The sequence below is a fragment of the Myotis davidii genome, unplaced genomic scaffold (assembly GCF_000327345.1).
Source record: "Myotis davidii unplaced genomic scaffold, ASM32734v1 scaffold946, whole genome shotgun sequence".
NCBI classification, from domain to species: domain Eukaryota; kingdom Metazoa; phylum Chordata; class Mammalia; order Chiroptera; family Vespertilionidae; genus Myotis; species Myotis davidii.
Window position 1 is genome coordinate 55,060 of NW_006297395.1, and position 20,413 is coordinate 75,472.

General features: G+C 42.5%; 1 protein-coding gene and 1 pseudogene across 2 annotated transcripts in view; one reads left to right on the forward strand and one right to left on the reverse strand.

The window, feature by feature from the left end:
* Positions 1-189: 189 nt before the first annotated feature.
* TEAD1 (TEA domain transcription factor 1) overlaps positions 190-20,413 on the forward strand; it is a 248,538-nt gene continuing 228,314 nt past the window's right edge. For both annotated transcript variants that reach the window (XM_006773180.2, XM_015570117.1), the window contains exon 1: positions 190-241. The gene's annotated coding sequence lies outside the window, so the exon portion shown is untranslated. The remainder of the gene's footprint in view (positions 242-20,413) is intronic.
* Positions 17,726-18,102, reverse strand: LOC102758412 (annotated as a pseudogene).

The window sequence follows — 20,413 nt, forward strand, 5'->3', positions numbered from 1 at the left end:
AGAGGCCGGCCCAGGGTCTGCGCCGACTTGTGCTGCTGGCGGGGGTTTCGCTCCTTCTCCAAGATGAAAGCAGGCACGGTCGTCTTTGCCGCTTCTCCAGGACTGTTGCCGCCGCCGCTCCTTCATTGCACATTCAAGTGGAAAATTTTCAGGAGTCAGCAGAAACATTGTGTCCAAAAAAGACTGAGTCGCAGTTACCACCAAACCCTGGAGGAGACTCTCCCTGGAAAACTTCCCTTCGGTAGGAAATACTGGGGGATTTGTTTGTTTATTGGAAGAGAAATGATCCCCAGGAGGGAAGAAAATCAGGGTGTACTTCTAGTCTTTGTTCGTAGCAGCAACACTTGTTTTCAAAAGTCCAGAGGCCCGCTTTAAAGAAAGTTCAACTTCTGTGAGTTTCCTTTTTTAAAAGTATATTTTTTTTAAAAAAAACGGAGGCAACATTTTAAATGAGTTGAAAACAATAGAGGGCTCACACCTCCCTATTCTCCTCCCACGAAAGAAATAAAATCCAGATCACAATTTTCCTTGCTTTCAAATTCTTTCTTTTTAAAGGTTTATTTAAAGTTGAGTGGTGTCACTGGATAAAAAAATATTTGTGAAACAATGAAAGACCAGCCACCAGCATTTCTCAGAAGGCTTGTTAACTTCTCAGAGGCAAGTGGCTGCCTGTGATTTGTAGAAATGAAAATTGACCTCAGTAAGCACTGGAAACTTAGAGACAGATGATGTTGCAGCAGCGGGTAATGTAAAAAGGCCATGTTTTAAAAACACTGCCTTGGAGGAAGCTCAGGACCTATCAGATATGAAAATAGTGTAAAAAATTAAAATGCTACAGATTATTGCAAAGGCGCGGAACACGATCTCAGTTCAGGACAACCACACGTTTCTTCCTCCCTTCCTTTCACTGGGATGTTTCTGGAAGTTTAGGTGGTCTGCTCATTTGTGGTGTGCTGGGTGCCTGCAGGTGGTTACCTGAGTAGACAGATCCCTTCGGGAAGACTTGATCTCCCTGCATGGTCAGTGCAGGGAGTGGGTTTCTTTTCTGAGTCTGCCATGGATCTTGCTTGTGTCTTATCCATGGGGGGCTCCTCTGTTAGGGAACTCTGGAGGCAGTGGTTGGGAACAGCCTTCAGGTCGTGCCCAGTGCTGCTTCACCCTTCCACAGTTGGGTCTGTGCCCTTCTGTAAATAGGATCTTTGGGCCCAATCGCATTTGAATGCTTATACAGGGCCAGACTTAGATCCAACTTTGGTAAGAATCTTTCCTCTTTAGAAGGAAACGGTAGAACTAATTACAGAGTGACTCAGGAAAGACAAATGGATTAGTTGAACCTTTGTCAACATCGAGGTTTTGAATTGTTGATAATTTTTTTTTTCGGGGAAAGGCTTATTTTTCTAATCTCACTATTTCCATAAATGGTCACAGATATTTTTGTTTAGCGTTTCTTTGTATGTGTAACTCTGTTGAACTCTCAGGTTTCAGGTTTTAAACAGAGTTTACAATTCTTTTATTTGTTGTTGGTATAAAAAAATGAACTGATAAGCAGTATCCATTACTGGTTCTTGCTGGTGGTATGAAAGTGCCAAGGCAGACCATTTTATTTTTACTTAAATGATAACTATTATCTGACCCACAGTTTTAGGGGGGATATTAGAATATCTTTTCTTTTCTTTTCTTTTTTTTCTTTTTTTTTTACAACTTTAAAGCAAAACCAGTATGACATTTTGCCCTGACATTGAGAGGAAAAAATACAATATAGGTAAGAATCTTTGTTTAGAGTCCTCCTCTGTGTGATCTTTTGTAAGGTAGCAAATAGAACTCCAGAGAATATGCCTGAGAGATTATTAGAGATTTTCTTTTTCTTTTCCCTAAACATAAACCAGGACTCACCATGACATATACTTAATGAAATTTAATTTAAAGAGGAGGACAACCTAGCTTAGTTGGAGCCAGATTGAAATGAATTTCTCACCGAGAGGTGCTTTCTTGCATTGTGGTACAATGTGTGTGTGCTCCGCAGCAGTGAACTAATTAAACATAAGGGAGAGTTGGGATGGGGGTACAGCCTGGGGGAAGCCAGCTTTCTCCTCTGTTCCCCTTTTCTCTACCCCTCTTTTGCTTTACACAGCATGGATTCTATATTCATACACTCACTTTGGGGACTGGCATCCCCTTTTATTTAGAAAAAGGACAAGCAGGTCATAAGGAAAACCAGTGTTCTGTGTTTTTGTTGCTTGCACTTCAGTCATTTGTAAACAATTTTGAATTTTGCTGGCTCTGACAATACAGAACAACAAGTATAAGAGGGCATTTCTTAATGGGGAAATTTGGAAAGTATATAACTTGCAGTGTTCTGTCATCTGTGTCTAGATCATATTTATTGTCACATTTCAGTAAAAAAAATGTGTACAGGGACAGTTAGAGAATGTAGGCCCCAAATGTTGTTTATATAGGTCTTTGAAGCAATGAGCTGTGCCATTAACAATATTTTAAGATTTGTTGCTTCAGAAATGGATGGACATCTCTCACACACAGGGGTTGTAAGAGAGCCTGCACATCTGTGGGATTACTCTTCTCTAATCTCATGTGTTATTACGTGTTAATTGTGAGCATAATTATACTGCCTGCAAATGAAAATTGTTGTGTTTTATCACTGAGAAGGTTGGTGCAAATAACTGCATATATGATCTAGTGTACATAAGGTGACCATGTTTACACACAGATAGCAGGTAGATAACACTTTTAAAGCTTGTATTTTAGGCACCTCGTCTTGTTTCTAATAAAGAGATTACAAAAGGGAAAAAAATATGTTGCTCAGTGAAAGCTATGCTTAGAGGTTGGTTCTGTTTAGTTATAAAATTTTGGGGGCCTGTTTTCTCCTAAGACTGAAGAATGCTGGCCAGAGCAAGTGTCCAGCTTTCTCTGTCGAACCGTAGGAAAATCAGAGCCCACCTTTCTGTTGATAAATTCGGGCATGACAGTTTCCCCCTTAGAGTTCAGTGACTGGAACAGCAGAGCACTGATGTTCTACTTCTGAACTCAGTAAGAAAAGTGTAGTATTGTAAGCTTTTTGCCCTTCGACACACTTAGACTTCGCTGCTTAGCTCTTGTGGACTCACCGATGGCTGGAATAATCTTTTAGAGCTGTGTGGTGCTTTTTCTTTTTATCTGTTGGAGACGCAGATTATCCTGTGGCATTGAAATTAGATCCCAATCATGTTTGAACAGTATCAGTGATGTATTTTATTCTTCCATATTCACAAAGGTGATAACATCAAGTAATACAGGTTCATGCTAAGCACTTACTGTTTCAGGGTTGGGCTTTTTGGCAAATACCAAGTTAGGGACCTATCGCCCCCCCCCCCCCCCGTATTATGATTACTGGATTTTTTTTATGAAATCTGGGAGGTTTGGGACTTTCCCTATTCTGGGGTAGTTTTTTGAATGCTTGAATATTTGGACCTAAATATCTGGAGTGTTTTTGTGTGGGTTTTTATGTTGTTTTATTTCAAAGCTCTTAACTGTTGAAGAGTCCTTAATCTGTAACATACTCATCACCAGCTTCTTTGACCTTATCCCATATTTACACTCACCGTTGAAATTCAGCCATTTCTTCAGATACATTTGGACTGTGTAGTGGTACAGAATAAGAGAATTTTAAAATATGTATTTTTTTATTTTAATCAAAGCAAACGGGTGTGCTGAAGGGGGTAGGTTGTCAGGATGGTTTTCCTTAAAGGGTGGCTCACGCTCAGCTCTTAAGTTCTTTTGTTCACTGACTTTTTGCATGGTTGGGAGGATTCTCAAAAAATAGTTTCCATAGTCTGGGAGTCCTGGCTAACTGTGAAACCACTGGTCTCTCTTCTGATTGGATTGAGCGGGGGGTTGTTCTAAGAGGCTGTCTTTTCTGCTTTTGTGGCCGACCAAAGGAAGGCTCCATGCTGGCTGTATTATGGGCCCCTCTCTCCTCCCCCAGTTTTTTTTTTAAAAAAAATCAATATTTACTGCCCTGATGCAGTGCTTTCTGCCTTTTTTTTTTTCACATTAGTTTAAAAACTAATTAATTAAAGCTCTGTCCTAGGATTTCATTAGTAGTTTTAGTTTAAGGGACAGGGTCCAACACTGGAAAATGGGTTTCAGAGAAAAATCCAGCTTATTGATGAATAAGTTAAGTCACTGTTGTCTCCAGTGGGAAATCTGTGGTTGCTTTTAGGCATCTGACAGGTTTAGATGTATGTGTTAGGCGACTGAAACACTATTGACTGGGAATATACAACAATGACGAGTGCTGTTGTTTTTACTGATATATAAACTGAAAAACTGCTGCTAATGGTGGGAAATGTTAATTATGTGAGAACATATTGAACTTATATTCTCTGGCATGAACTTTTAAAAAAAATGCATGAACTGCACTGCTTTTTTTATAGGCACAGCTTTCTAATTATCATAATTCAGTTCAGCTCAGCTCTTGGACAGAGTTCAAGTGCAATCTCAATTTAACTTGAAAGGAGTTGTGTGTTTTTTTAAAACTGAGAATGTTTAAGAAAATTTGAAAAGTTCATCCAAGAATGTTGTCTGCTTAGGTGTGGGAGATTTGGGGGGATGAAATGAGTGCCTTTCTGTAATAGTTAACTAGATCTGAATATTAGGAAACGCTATTTTTTTTTTTTTTAGCTTTGCACCTCTCCAGACCTGCATCTTGTGCATTTTTGCATAACCAGATGTTATGTGTTCTGAGCTCTAACTGAAAACCAGTGTCTTTGCCCTAATAGATAGTAAACTAAGAAATGAATAGCTTATTACTATGAAGGATATCATGTCTGCAAAGATAGGAACCTTTTTTAGAGAGAGTAGAAAGTAGAAAGAAATGCAGAAATCTTACGAATTCATTTGACAGAGCCACCATTAATCTTTTATACCAACCAAGCTTTTAGAAGCTGATCTCCTTATCTGGCGTCTTTACACTTTGACTTGATGGCATTTTGTAAAGGGAGTCGTCTTTGACAGCATTCATTCCAGTGTCCAATGTCCTTTAGATTTCCTATGATCTTACTGTCTTTTCAAAGAAAAAAAAAAAAGCTAATGAAGCCCAGGCCCCAAATCCTCTGTGGAATCGATTTTAAGTGGAAGAAAGAACAACTTCAGGCTGGACCTTCCTACTCTCCAACTCTCTCGTCTGGCCTCACTTCTACTGCTAGAATGCAAAGGGAGCCCGCGGAAACCAAATGACTTCATTTGCTCTGGCACTTCAGAGCCGAATTCACTTCCATGGTGGTGAAATAAAAGGAGCCAAGTGTTTTAAATAGCCACTCCCCAAGGCCCGCCCGCCCCAGTGTTTTGAGAAAAGCTCATTGTCTGCTTGCAGCCCTAGCCGGGAGCCCGCTTGCCTCCCCCTCCCCCACCAGGCAGCTCCAGTTCTGAAGTTGACATCTGGTTTTCTCTCTGTTCACCTGATGTGTACCCATTCACGTGCACACATGAAGTGTGCCTGCGTGTGTCTGCAGGGAACACCTATTTTTGACATTGAATGTATGTGTGTGTTTCAAGTCTCTCCTGGGATAGGGGGAGGCCCAGAGTTAATAGCACAAAATAAAATGTAAACACAGTAGCCGCCCTGCATGCCACTGCTGCTGGGCTTCTGTCCGATGCTGCTTTCTGGGTAGGCGTGCCTATTGTTGCAGCAGCAACAGGCGGCAGAAGTTGGGGCACCATATGGCGGATGTGGGCCTCAGATAAGCTGTCTGGTAATTTAGCTTATCAATAGCATTTTGATATGCTTCATTTTCAGATCACCCATCACCATGGCTGGGGGTGTCATGGGGGCCAGCTGATTCCAAAAACTATTGAAGCCATTGTGAGCAGTGCTTCCTTTGGTGGAATCTCTTTCAGTCCTTTCTCCCTCTCTGCCTTTTCATCTGAAAGCCTTTGGGAGACAATGGTGGTTAGAGTGGGAAAGGGCACCATCAGCTGGGGAACCATCAGTCCCTAGCCCCCAGCCCTGTCTTGAAATCTGGGACACTTAGAAGAACTCATCAGGTATTTTCATTGAGTGGAAAACAGAAAACAAATTACTTAGTAGCATTTCATACTGGTAAAGCCAAGAAATTCCCGTAATTCAGAATTTGCTTTTGTTTTAAATACTGGAGAGATAAGGCTGATATTGTTTTTATTTTGATAAAACATTTCTAGTTTTGCTGTGCATTAAAAATATGTCCCCCATTTTCTCTTACCTTTGAATTTTATCTTAATCATAATATGTAAAAATGATTAGCATCTACGTAACTGGATATCAGAGGATGTGTTATCTGTGATTTGGAGGCAAGAGTCAGCTTCCTTCCTGACTAGGGATTGTTAAACATGGAAATGTTTCTAGAAACCTCTACTCAGAGCCCAGGTGAAGCTAAAGCAAAACTAAAATCTGTTCCACTATGAATTGAGGGAGTGAGGCAGGTGGGTGACAACTCTTGATTAAGTTGCCAGAGCCAACTCAGATTTTTTTGCACATAGTAGGTGGCTCTGTGGAAATTTGATGATGTACATGACCATGTGCTTATCAGCAAATTTTGGGTGTCTCCAGCAAATATTGGTATGTGCCAGGCGCTGTAGGAGCCAGGGTAAGACTGAGGAGCCAGGGTAAGACCAGGGTAAGACCGTCTGCCCTTTCCCAGCCCACCCTCCCTGCACATTATCTTTCAACTTAATAGGCCCCTCACCTTTCCCAGATTTTGACTTGGGGCTAGTAATTGACAATACCTGGGTCTTTTTACATGGCTAATTCAGGATGGTTCTGACTCAAACCCAGGGCAGCCTCGTTCTGCTCCTGCCCCCGGATCCTTTGTCACACTAGTGGTTCCCACCTGACCCTGTGCTTGGCAGCCACCACGGAGCTCTCAACAGCCTGGCCATCACCCCTGAAGACTTAGGAGGGCTGCGGGAAGGGCAATGTTTCCGTTTTTCTAAGAGAACCTATTGTGGTGTTCACCTCTGATTGGGAACCATTGCTCCTAGGTACTCTAATTTTTTTGTTAATCCTCACCCTAGGATGTTTTCCATTGATTTTTTTTTTAGAGTGAAAGGGGTGGGGAGAGACAGAGAGAGAAGAAGCATCAATGTGAGGGAGACACATCAACTGGTTCCCCCCCTTCCCCTCCCCCTGCAAATACCTAGGAATCGAGCCTGCAACCCAGGTAAGTGTGCCCTGACTGGAATTGAACTGTGGATCCTTCAGTTTGAGGGCCAACGCTCTATCCATTGAGCCAAACTGGCTAGGGTGATACTCTAATTTTTATCCTTAGATTGAATCAGACAAAATGTGGCTGTCCCTCCTAACTCTGAGTTGGGATTCCCCCCGCCCCATATTTGTGAGGCGATGTACCAAAGAACATATACTGAATCTTTGGTTTTTATTTATTTTTAATTTACCTTTATTGTTGAAAGTATCACAGATGTCCCCCCCCCCTTTTTTTCTTTCTGGGGCAGAGGAGACAGGAAGAGATTAACCAAAGAACTTATATGCATGCATATACTGAATGTTTTTGGAATTCACAAAGATGTTCTTGGTTGATTTTAAAGCTACAACTGCACAAAAATAAGGTCGCAATTGCGAGAAGCAATAAAATGTGTAGAGCCACCTTCTTTGTGCTCAGCTTTCATCTGTTACCCCTTGGGAGTGTAGCAGTTGTTTCCAGATGTGATAATAGAGGCCTGTGTCAGGCTTGCTGGGAAAGGGTTTAAAGACTAATTCTTACCTGGCTGCTTGCAGAGGTGTTTTTATTGTTTGAGTAGCGGGGATGCTGTCTCAGCTGCTCTCTGAGTCCTTAGATGGTATCCCTTGACACTGCAGAGTGAGGTGGTAGGATGGGTGATCCTGGCAGCAGCCCAGAGACGAACCCGCTGCTGATAAACCATATGTGGCTTTTCATTCTTTCTTTTTTCTTTCCTCCACCTTTGGATTCCTTGAAGTCCAGATGCTCTCAGTTCTGCATAGAACTGCTACTTGCCCCTGGACATTTAAACATTTACAGGTGCTCCTGTGTGCCAGGGTTTTGGTGATCAGTAAAAGATGGCCAATGAATGGTGATCAGTAAAATTTACAGGAAGGGAAACAGGCATGTAAAGAGATCATCACAGTCCAGTGGGGAAACAGTGTGTCCCATGTTCCATCTGTTCCAAGATGCAGACTTTTCCCATATTTGAACATATCCTTCAATTCTGACTGGCCAGGCTATGGTCACCATCCATGAAGTGGTTGCACACGCTCATCAAAGCTTGTAGAACAAATGCAGAATGCTTTTGTCACGGGGCGATAGTGTGTGGAACAGCATGGATATTTCTCTCCTTGAGAAGTTGTTTTAGATATATCTTATCCAGTTTATTTTGCTTATACTTTCCTCTTTATGTCTGCACAAGATTGACATACTTAAAAGGTTTAAGTATGCATAAAATATGATTTATAAGTGCTACAGAAATACTCTGGGGTGGTTTGTTTTGCAACAACATTTATATTTATATATTAGGTTGCCACCACACGTGCCCTGACCAGGGCCAGGGATTGAGCCTGCAACCAATGTATGTGCCCTTGACCAGAATCAAACCCAAGACCCTTCAGTTTGCAGGCCAATGCTTTATCCACTGAGCCAAACTGGGTAGGTGCAACAATATTTAAAAAAAAAATAGGTATTATTGATTTTAGAGAGAGAGGAAGGGAGAGGGACGGAGAGATAGAAACATCCATGAGAGAGAAACATCATTGATGGGCTATGTCCTGCACATTCCCTACTGGAGATGGAGCTAGCAACCCGGACATATGCCTTGACTGGGAATCGAACCAGTTACCTCTTGGTTCATGAGCCAAGGCTCAACCACTGAGCCACACTGGATGGGTACCTTATTTGGACTCTTGGGTCAGCCACTTACAAGTTCTGTGGCCTCAGTCAAATTACATTGAACCTCCTTTCTCGAACTTAATTCATCCGGAAGGCTGTTCGAGAAGCGATTTGCTCGAAAACGGAATCATTTTTTCCCCATTAGAAATAATATACATTGAATTAATCCATCCCAGACCCCCAAATGATTCTCTGTTTTAACCTTTCTTATATACAATACATGTCTAATGTACTATTTATAAATAAACACTTCTTTTCTTAAATTTATCAAACCACCCCATTCTAGCCTTAAACAAATTTTTCACATATCACTACCTCAGAAATACTACTTTTTCTTTATCCAATCAGCAGTTTTTCTACCTATTCAAGTGCCAGTGATTGTTGTTTTGTGAGCACTTTCACACCCTTAGCAACATTAACACTCTTTATGTTTTAAAACTGTGCTAATCATCAATTTCACCAGCAATAAAAGCATTCTCTCCTTTGTTGCCCGTGGGACACCTTCTGTCATGCTGAGGTATGAGCATGAAAGGGTTGTTAGGCTGAAAACTGAAGTTTTGGCTTGGCAGCCGAGACATTTTCTTTTCTGTGGACAACTTAGTTGAGAACTGAAGTGTTCGAAATGGGAGACGTTCGAGAAGCGAGGTTCGACTGTACCTCCTCTCTCAGCCTCGGTGTCCCCATTTGGAAGTCCTGATAGAATGCCTCCTGTATGCCTGACATTTAGTAAGTGTTCAGTAAATGGCAAATTCAGATATTATCTTGCCTCCCACATCTTCACAGATTTCCTGCCAGGTCAGCCTGGACAGGGATTCTGGAGGAACACCCAGGGCTGAGCCGGAGTCACTTAGAAGAACCGGACTTCTGGTCTCAGGCAAATGGACTGAAATCCAGGGGAGGCTGGTGCATCCCAAAGTCCTGGACCATTAATCACTTTGAACCACACTTCCCCTGTTGATAAAGTGGAGGAAATCCATCAGTAAATACATCATATTTGAGGTCATTCTTTGCCAAATCGTAGTATGAATCAAATGGAAATACTTCTGAAAAAGTGGGTTTGATGCACCTTCATCTACGCAAAAGGAAACCGTTTTCTTAGGTTCTTACTTAGGAACCGTGCTCCTAACTTTGGGATTGGGTTCTAAAAGTTCTCTAAGGTGGTTGAAAGGAACACTTTCCAGAGAAATTGTGCTTAGAGCCCTGGGCCTGCTAGCAGCACCCTGAGGAGTTCCTTTCTGTTGGTGGTGTGAGGGCGTTAAGCTTCAGGTGGGAGAGAGAACTAGAGGCTGAGAGGAGCCACCCCACCTTTAGAGAGAGTGGAAGGGAGGGGGAGAGACAGAGAGAAACATCCATGTGAGAGAGACACATCGATTGGTTGCCTCCCACAGGCGCCCCGACAAGGGCCAGGGATCAAGCCTGCAACCGAGGTACATGCCCTTGACCAGAATCGAACCCGGGCTGAAGCTCTATCTATCCACTGAGCCAAACCAGCTATGGCTCCTGCACTTCTTAATACCTCTGCTCAGTACAAGCTGCTCCTTAACTTGTCTGTGCCCTCAGTTTCGTCATCTGGAAAATGGGGATGACATTATCTATCTAGAAGCGTTGTGGTAAAGTTTAGTTAAAAGCTAGCTCGGTGTGGCTGCTATTAAAACCTCCAGAAGCTCTATCTATCCACTGAACCAAACCGGCTATGGCTCCTGCACTTCTTAATACCTCTGCTCAGTACAAGCTGCTCCTTAACTTGTCTGTGCCCTCAGTTTCGTCATCTGGAAAATGGGGATGACATTATCTATCTAGAAGCGTTGTGGTAAAGTTTAGTTAAAAGCTAGCTCGGTGTGGCTGCTATTAAAACCTCCAGCCAGCCTGCTCCTCCAAGTAGGTACTCCAAGCTCAGGAATTAAGTCTTTGCTTTGCCACTCCCAGCAGGCTCTTTGCTTTGGGTCTTAAACATAATTTACATAATAATTAACACTTTTATGTGAATGGTAGCCCCGCCCTTTGCCAAGTATTTGCATATGTAAGAGCATGTTTGTTAATCTAAGATGAGTGTCTACTTGGGTTAGTATCCTGGGTAGAGTGGGTAGAGACCTACTTTTTCACTTGGAAGCCTGAAGTGGGCTGTAGGTCTGCTCAGATCCCCAGCTACACTTCAGCGTCCCCTCCTTTGTCGACCCGGACCACTCCCTGCTATTGCTTGAGTACTTAAGATGGTTCTGAGCCAGGGCTGGAGAACACATGTATTGTCTCTTAGCACAATATGTAGAGCTAATGTGGTTTCCCAGTCTTTAAGTTAAAAATTACTGAGGAATGAGTGAACTTGTTGGGGGTAGGGGTTTTTGGAGGCAGCTAGCTGACTGTTGAAGAAGGAAGAAAGGTTGATTTAAAAAATATATGTAAAATGGAAGCTTTTTTTTTCTTTACAAAGAATGATTCTAATGGTGTGGAATGACTCTCTCCTAGTGATAGATGTTGACTGTGCTAACCACCCATGTAGCTTAGACTTTAAACCAACGGTTCTCAACCTGTGGGTCGCAACCCCTTTGGGGGTCGAACGACCCTTTCTCAGGGGTTGCCTAAATACATCCTGCATATCAGATATTTACATTATGATTTCATAACAGTAGCAACATTACAGTTATGAAATAGCAACAAAAACAATTTTATGGTTGGGGGTCACCACAACATGAGGAACTGTATTAAAGGGTCGCGGCATTAGGAAGGTTGAGAACCACTGCTTTAAACAGTCCAAGAACTAAAGTCATGAAGAACAAACTAGGAGATCATGAGGCCACAAGTCAACTATTGAATCTGATTTGTAAACTGATTTAAGATGGGGGAAAAAGGAAACTCAGGGTCAGGTTAATTTATACCTCACGCTTCAGGCTGCGCTCTGCCCAGTTTTTTCTTAATTTCAACTTGGTCTTTCTGGTTCCTGTGTCCTCCCACCAGATGCTGTCTCCCTCAGAATGTCTGTTTGTGGCAGTTTTTATCCATTTGCATTTTCGAAAGGGTTGTCCTTTACTGTTCCTTGTGGCTGTGTAGAGGCTTGCCTGGAACAGGCCTGGCTTAGGCTTCTTGTCTTGGCGTAATCCTTAATAATTAGCGCCCCCCTTTACTCTCAAATGTCCGGTCGACGGTAAACTACACGGCCATTCTACTAATAGGAAACTGTTGAGGAAACTGGCTGGCTCCCTTTAATTAAGCAGAATGGAGAGAAAATCCGGGCAGGAGGCCTTTGTAGTAGCCTGGTGTTGAGCTCCTGACAGTATTATTCTTGAAGGAGTGTCCCATGCTGTTGCGAGCCTGGAGCTACAATAGAAGGGAATTTCAGAGAACAACTTGTCCTATAAACATGTGCTAGTTTCAACCAAATTGTTTAGGATCCTCAGCTATTCTGAGGATCAATTCCTAACGTATGAAAAAAATATTTTTTTCCCTCATCATTCATAGGAATGATTCAGCATTGGTTCATTTCCTTTTTGACTAGCAAAGTGTAATTTAGGAAGCTTTTCCCAGTGGAATTTTGAGAGGTTTGTAATTGGAATTTGGGGCATTTCTGATGATGATGTTGAACCTGTGGTCTCAGTGCTCTTGACTGTCTTTGGTTTCAAACTCGCTTATCTGTGTTCTTTGGGAAACTGTGCAAAAATGCCCGATGGTGTGCCTGAATACATACGGCAGGGGAAATGGAGTGGGATTTTAGGAATTAAAGAAATTTTATTACTTTGCCTAAAACCAAACGTAATTGTAACAGCACGCCTCAGTTCCAGGTGGTTCTCTTGATACCACTATGTATGGAGTTATTTTATCCATGGTTTAAGCAGTAACTTGGGAAAGTGTTGCTGAAACAGTGGCGTCTGGGCTTTGCTGTTGAGCGCCTGGAGAACTAACTGTTTCCTTGTTGGGGCAGCTCATTTGGGAGAAGGCCTTTGAAAGTCTTCTGGGGACTGGGATCTAGGTCCTCCACTTCCAACTGTGGGGAAGCAAGGCTTTGTTGGACAGCCTCTGCTATTGGCTTTCCCTGGGACTTTGGGCAAATTGTTTGAAAATCTTTGGTTTCCCTTTCTGGGAAAATGATACTGGGCCATCTGCCCCTCTAGCCTGCTTTTGAGCTGAGCTTTAGATTAAAGAGATAAAATGTGAGTGCCTTAGGCAGAAAAGTCTTGGAGAATTACCTTGTTATCTGAGTCATCCCATCCACCACCCTGCACTCTCCTCCCCAAACTAGATTTTGTGGAAAAGGTGCAAGTCTTCTGAGTTCACGCCATAACTTTTCTTTTAGTGGCACTAATTCCTTGGGCCACTCTGGGAGAATTTGGATAAGAAAGGAAGGCTTATAGGTCATATTCTGCCTTATGCCCATTCTTCAGCATTACCTTTTTTTTTTTTGGAACCTAATAGCTCCATTTTTAGTTGAAGAAAGTGAAGCTCAGAGAGGTTTAGTAATCTGCCCCAGGTCCCACAGCCTGTGTGACAGGGCCAGATTTAAAGCCAGTTCCTAGATGGTGTGACTTCACAGCTGCCAGGCTAACAGAAGTCTGTTTATTAAGTCACCTCGGTCTTATTGTGTCACTGAATGGATTTAAGATTGATTATGACATTGAAACAAAGGTAGACTTCCTCTCACTTGGAGTATCTGTCCAGAAAAGGCCAAGTACACAAAGGTACACAAAGCACAAAGTATTTTGTGTTCTTGGTGACCCATTTTACTCTGTCTTCAGAACAAACACATGGCTAAGGTTCTAAAACGCTGGGTGTGACTCAGTCAAGCTTTTCCCACTCTAGTTATTCATCCTCCTGAGAAGGGGCAAGATTCACCTTTCCCTTTTGGGTTCAGATGTCAAAAGACTGTAATACCCTTCACCTCTCAGACTGGTTGTACTGGCCATTGAAAATGTGAGGGTAAGCCTACTACTAATGAGGGGGCTGGGTTGATCCAGGCTGCTCTATAGGTGTGTGTGTGTGTGTGTGTGTGTAGGGGTTGGGGGCTGATGTGGTTTTGAAGGTTGGAACTGGACCTACCAGTTTATCTGGTTTTTCTTTGGAATGTGCTCTGTTGGCAGGCTGTCAGAATAAGTTAGCCCCCTCTACCTCCAGGAAGGTTTGGATATGGAAATGACTCACGATGGGGGTAGGGTGTAGGCATATGACCTTGACTTTACTCCATGATAGTGGGAGTGCTGGGAACCTAAGAGATGGGGTGAATTTCTGTCCTTGCCACCCAGGTGTCTTGGGCTCTGTCTAGGCTGTGATATGTGATGGGCAGTGGTAGGGGCGCCGGGTAGAAAGGAGTTAACTGCTTCCTCAGAGCCCTTGATAATCAGGCCTCTAAAAAAAGGCATTAGGGGCTTTGAAATGGGATTGCTAATGGGGTTGACATCTTGGTGGCTGGTATTTGGTGGAAGGGAGTGGGCTGTTTGCTACTGTCTTTTCTTCTGTCCACCCAGCTCTGGTCACTCTGGGACTTGTGCCTGCGTATTCCCCTTTCTCAGGACTGGTCCCTTTCTTAGACTTTCTCCACTGACTTTCTGCTATTGGCCATTTTGGTGTTGACCTAACTTTGTATAGTTCTCTAGTGCTTGATATATTTAGTGAAGTAGCCTGAAACCATGGCTTTGAAGTCAGACCTGAGTTCTGCTTATTGGCTGTGATAGCAGGTAAAATATTTGATCTCTTTGGGACTCCCATTTCCTCATCTGAAAAATGAAGAAAATAATAAACCTCCAGAGAGTGAGTTTAAAGTGAAATGTGAGGAAATATGGTAAGTGGCCCACAGTGAGTATCTCTGTGTGCTCCCCCAACCCATTCTGAAGTCTCCTGCTTCCTCTGCCCTTTGTTTCTCCATCCAAGATCCTGAGGGTTTGTCCCAACTAGACGGGACTAGTCTGACAGGAGCTCCTTTATTTGCTTTTTTCCATCTTTCTCCTTTGGGTTCAGTTTTAAGCTGGATTTCCTGCTCTGTTATTTTTCTCCCTTTTCCTTCAGACCATTTTTTGTCGTCATGTTTTTACACACACACTTGTATGCGTGCCCTCCACTTTTCATTCTTTCTCCTCCGCTCTTATCACTTTGAGATTTTAGAGCCTGCCTCTGCAGCTCTCCGAGTTTCACCAAAAATGGTCATCAGTAAAGCAGCACTTCTCAACCCTGCTCTCTTTAACACTGGAGAGCGTTGACTCTTTGGGATTATAGAGTTACCAGCCCTCTTAAAAGTTGCTACTATTTTGAAAAGACAGAACTCATTCTGTTTCTCATAAATTCGTGGAGTCACCCACATTCCACCCACTTGTCCGTTTGTCCTTGAGGATCCTCTTTAATTTTTCTGAACGTCAGTATCCTTACCTGTAAAATGGACATAGCAGTGCCTTCCTCGTGGGTTAACTGAGGGCCAGCACATGCCTGGCAGAGAGCAAGTGTCCCATAAATGTTAGCTGCTGATGGGATTATGATTGCGATTACCGTTCCCCAGCAGCCATGAATTTGAGTGCCAAATGCCTTTTCCCGTAGCATCTTTCTCTCTCTTTGAAGGAGGGGGCCAGGATTGCTGTCTACTTTTAATTTTAGGTTTTCACAAGTTTTATTATGGAAAAATTCAGCACAGTAGAGGGTAATGAGCCCCCATGGGACCACCATCACTTAGCAGTCGTCATAAAATCATGGCTATTATTGTTTCTTCTAAACCCCATCTCCTCTCCACTTCATCTGTAATTTTTTTTTGGTACGTATTTTTAAAAATATGATTCTTAAAAAAACAACAACCACCAAGTACAATATCATAGGAACATTTTAATAATGCCTTAATATCAAATACCTAGTCGCTGTTAAAATTACTTGATTGTCTCATAAATGTTTTCCCACAGTTGGTTTGTTCAGTTCAGGTTCCAAACAAGATCAGCAGGTTATATTTGGTTAATATGTTTCTTAAAAATCTTTTAAGGCCTCTCCTCTTGCCTTTTTATTTTCTTTCTTGCAGTTAATTTGTTATTTAAAAAGCCTCATTGTTTCTCTTGTAGCGTTTTCCTCATTTTGAATTTTGCAGTTGCATTCCCATGTCCTGTTTTATCAAAATCTATCTTCTGAATTTCCTATAAATGGGGATTTAGAGCTAGAAGCTTGGTCTGATTCAGGTTAATTTTTTTTTTTTTTGGACAGGAATATTTTATAACTAGCATTCCACCAGGAGGCCCCTAATGTGTAGTTGGCTCATCTTTGTGATATTAGCAGGCATTGATTTATGATTTCTGCCCATGTCTATTATTTCCTATGTGCCACTCGTAATATTCCAATTCTCTCATTCCTTTTTCATTTATTAGCTAGAATACTCTTTTTATTGTTATTTTTCCACCGTATAATTCGGTTCTTGAAGGTGCCACTCGTAATATTCCAATTCTCTCATTCCTCAAACTGGTTTTGGCTAGAATACTCTTTTTATTGTTATTTTTCCACCGTATAATTTGGTTCTTGAAGCCTCACCGGTTTGTACAGGTAATCAAAATGAAAGAGGCCAGGCTACGTTTGAGGGAAAGAAGAGGCTGAGGCTCACTAAGCTTGTGCTTGGTCTTAATCCTTGCCGTAGTTCTGGGGGTAGGCGTTTCTGCGCTCTCTGTTTTCCAGGTAAGGCTGGAGGAGAGAAGTGGCTTGCTCAAGATTATAGGTCAGAGATCCTGTTTCTTCCAACTTTGGTCCACCCTCGTGGTCGCTAGAGGTGAGAGCTAAAAGCTGCACAAAGATGAGACCCATCCAAGGTTTGCGGCCTGGTCTTAGCCTTAAGCCATGGCAAGAGTCGTCCGTCTTCTCTGCCACCAGACACCATGCTCCCACAGCCAGCTCTCCTCTTTAGCACTTCTGCGTGTTCAAGTACCTGGCTTTATCAGCAGGTTAAGCTAAAGTAGGATCCACTGTCTTATTCACTACTGTCCCCAGGACCAAGCACCATGATGAGTGAATCCTACTGTGATTGGCTATTACATTGCTGCCTCCTAAATGATGTTCCTCTCTCTGTATTTAAGCCTGAGTACAATCCAAGTACTTAATGGTGGATATTAAATAAAAAAGAGGAATGGGAAAGGGATAAAGAACAGATACATTAACTAAAAGGGGGAAATTAATACCAGAATTTCAGAGCAGAGCTGCACTGCAATAAAGAATTTCTTGAGGGGCTCTGTGCTCGGTAGTTCCTCAAGTCTAGGAGAAGACAAGAGCCTAAGGCTCCCTCCAGAAAAAATAAGTGACCTTTACTCAGCAGCTGGGAGTGACCTTTACTGCAGACCAACTGGCTGCCTGGATCCAACTATGGAATCTTTTGTCAGTTTTATCGAAAGATCAGATGCTCTTTTGTAGGCTGCCTCTTCCCATGAGCTGATGGGTGCCTGAAGCCTATGGTTTGATTCTCACTCACCTCATTACCAAAAGGTGAGTGTGTGTGACAGTGGATGATGTGGACGGTGTAAACTTCAGATAGAAATTGGAAATAAGGGATCTGGCTTGCCTCAATGCGGGGAAAAACACCCATAAAACCAGAATCACACTTAAAGGTACATGGTTGAGAAATCCAAAGTATAAAATCCATGACCTGCCATTATTACATCAACATTAAAAAAAAGGATCATTTAAACAAAAAGTTTGATATTCAAAACTGAGAATAAAAATACAGGATTTATAAATACATAAATACTCATGCGTACTTTTACAATGATAGCTCCTGGGAGAATGAGACCTTTTAAAATGCCACTTTCATTCCAGCCACCTCTTTCCTACGTGTTGGTAACACCAGGGGTCTTAAGAGAGCTTCTGTGGTCAAAGCTACATTCATCCTGGCCTCCCTCCTAGCCTGTAGCTGATAATGAAAATGTGATGCATCTTCTGCCTTAGCTTTGATGCTTTTTCATGAATTCACTTCTGGTAGTAAACGGCAGGTTTTCCACTCCAATTCCGTCAGCCATTTCCATCACCTTATCTAAAAGGTCTTTGTTGTAACTGCAACCCAGGAAGAGGTGGTTGGCCCAGACCAGAGAGAGGGACAGCAGCTGGTCCAGGCGTATGCCGCTATGGGGATGGTTGTAGTAGTCAGGCAGGTGGCACAGGATGAATTCTAAGCAGGCCTTCCATTGCTTTTTGCTCTCTCAGGGAGCCAGGGGGTGGAATGGCTAGGTGCCTGCTGTACCCCTGAAACCCGGTCCCCCACTGCTGCGGTGGCCTTGCCACCCATCATGGTGCCCTCTACCACCAAGGACCAGACCCGCCCCTAGAATACTCTTTCTTTTTTCTTTATTGAGTAAGATATTACATATGTGTCCCCCCTATTGTCCCCCGCATTCCCCCACTCATGCTCTCTTTTAGAGAGACTTTTTCTCATTACTTATTTGGTTAACCTGGTGTATAGTTTATACAGGAAAGGCAGGTTTCTGTTTTTGTTTTTTTTGTATCCTTATACAATCATAGGTTTTAAATGATTGGATGCTTTTGAATCCATTGTTGTTACATTTTTTTTAAAAAAAATACATTATTTATTGTTGATAGTATTACAGGTATCTCCCGTTTTCCCCCTCCACCCCTCTCCTCCCGGTCCCTACCCATCCCCCCAGGTCTTCACTATCCTATTGCCTGTGTCCATGGGCTGTGCATATAAGTATATAAGTTCTTCGTTTTATCTCTTCTTGTCTCCCCAACCCCACATCAAGGCATCATCAGTTACTCTCTTCATTGATGCTCAATTGGTACCATCTTTGGCCAGTGGGAGTTTCTTTAGTTGACTCATGTGTCCTTTTGATGTGGCCCTGCTAGTTTTGGATAGCTTACTTGCTATCCAATCTCTTCTTGTATATTCTTGGGACTTAAAATGGATCATTTCTGTAGAATTTTGGTTTCTTTTAGTGGGAAATGGTATTTCAGGGCTACAGTGTGGTGATAGGGTCTCTGCTCCCCATCCCCCAGCTCTGTCAACTTGTTGATCCATGGTAAAAAACAAAACAAAACACGTTTCCTTGCACACTTGTCTCATGCTGGCCTGGTTGACTCTCATTTGCCACTTCCATGCCTGTGCTTGTCATTTTGTCCTTTTCTCCCTTAAGAAAAAGGCCAAATTGAAGAATTCCCCATGGACAGTTCATGGTTTGATTCTCACCTCAAAGGCCAAAGCTCATGATAACTTAGGCTTCACAGAAGACTTTAGTGATGCTTGTTCTACCCCTTGTTTAAATAACCAGAAGGTGAGAAATTTCTTATTACCTCTCGGAGCCATTCAGACGACAAAGTGTAGTTTGATGATATTCTTGGGGTCATTTGCACACATCTGTTTGAGTAAATACTTAAGTGTTATACCTTCCTCTCCTAAAGTGTTTAAAATAGAGTATATTTAATTTTCTAGTCATTTGAAGAATTTATCACTAATACATTATTTTTATTAACTAATTAAAAATATTTTTATTGGCTTTAGAAAGGAAGAGAGAGGGAGAGAGATAGAAATATTGATTGGCTGCCTCCTGCATGTCTCTCACTGGGAATCGAGCCCATAACACAGGCATGTGCCCTGACTGGAAGCAAACCGTGATCTTCTGGTTCATAGGTTGACCCTCAACAACTGAGCCACTGTGGTCCGGCAGCTAAAATTTTTTTTTAAAGGTCTATAGTTTTATTTGTGCCGTGGAGTCTTGCACGAAACACAGCTGTTATGCTGTTGTGGCTATACAATAAAAAGCCTGTAAGTCTAAAATGAGTATTTTTTGTTTAACATGTCTGCTATTAGACTTACTTTTAGTAATTCCTGTCTTTGCTTCTTGGATATTGTTTTACGCCCATGTTGGTGCATCACAGAATATGCACTTAGGCAAAACCCAATAAACGGCAACAACAAAAAAACTCATTTTAAAGATAAGCTGCTGCAATACTTTCTTCAGAGGTCCTGTTCAGGCCTGGGGTTTCCACTTCAGTAATACTTTTTGTCATCGGTGGAGGTGAAACAGAGCCCTATGCATTCATAGTCCACCCAGTACAGCCTGACAACAGAATGAGTGAATAGTCCTGAAATGATCATCATTCATGACATCCCTGAGAAGTTCATTAGTGTCCTGGACTGTGAAATTTTGCGCCCCTCCCATGGCCCTTAGGCTTAAAAAAAATTATTTTTTTAAGGCTGTTAGCCTCATTTAATGGTTCCTCTGTATTAAGGAAAGGACAATATTGTTGGGGATTATTCCCTCCCTTTTCCTTGGTGGGCACAGAGGGTGAGGAGCCTGTAATTCACAGACTGGCCTCTGTGCCCCGAGGTAAGCTTGATTTCACAAAGGGAATTTTCATTGTGGTCCTGTGGCTCCCTAGCCGAGTGGAGGCTTCAGGAGGCATGTGGTAAGAACGACCAAGGAAAAGGCTGGACTGGAGCCACTGACGTCATGTCGGTAAATCAGTTGAGGAGCCCAGCCTAGCAGCACCTCCCGGCCAGCCCTGCACTTTGGCCCCGCCTGGTCAACTGTTCTCATTGCTTCCTCCACCCCCGCCCCCATCCAGCCTACATTTTCTGTTTTCTT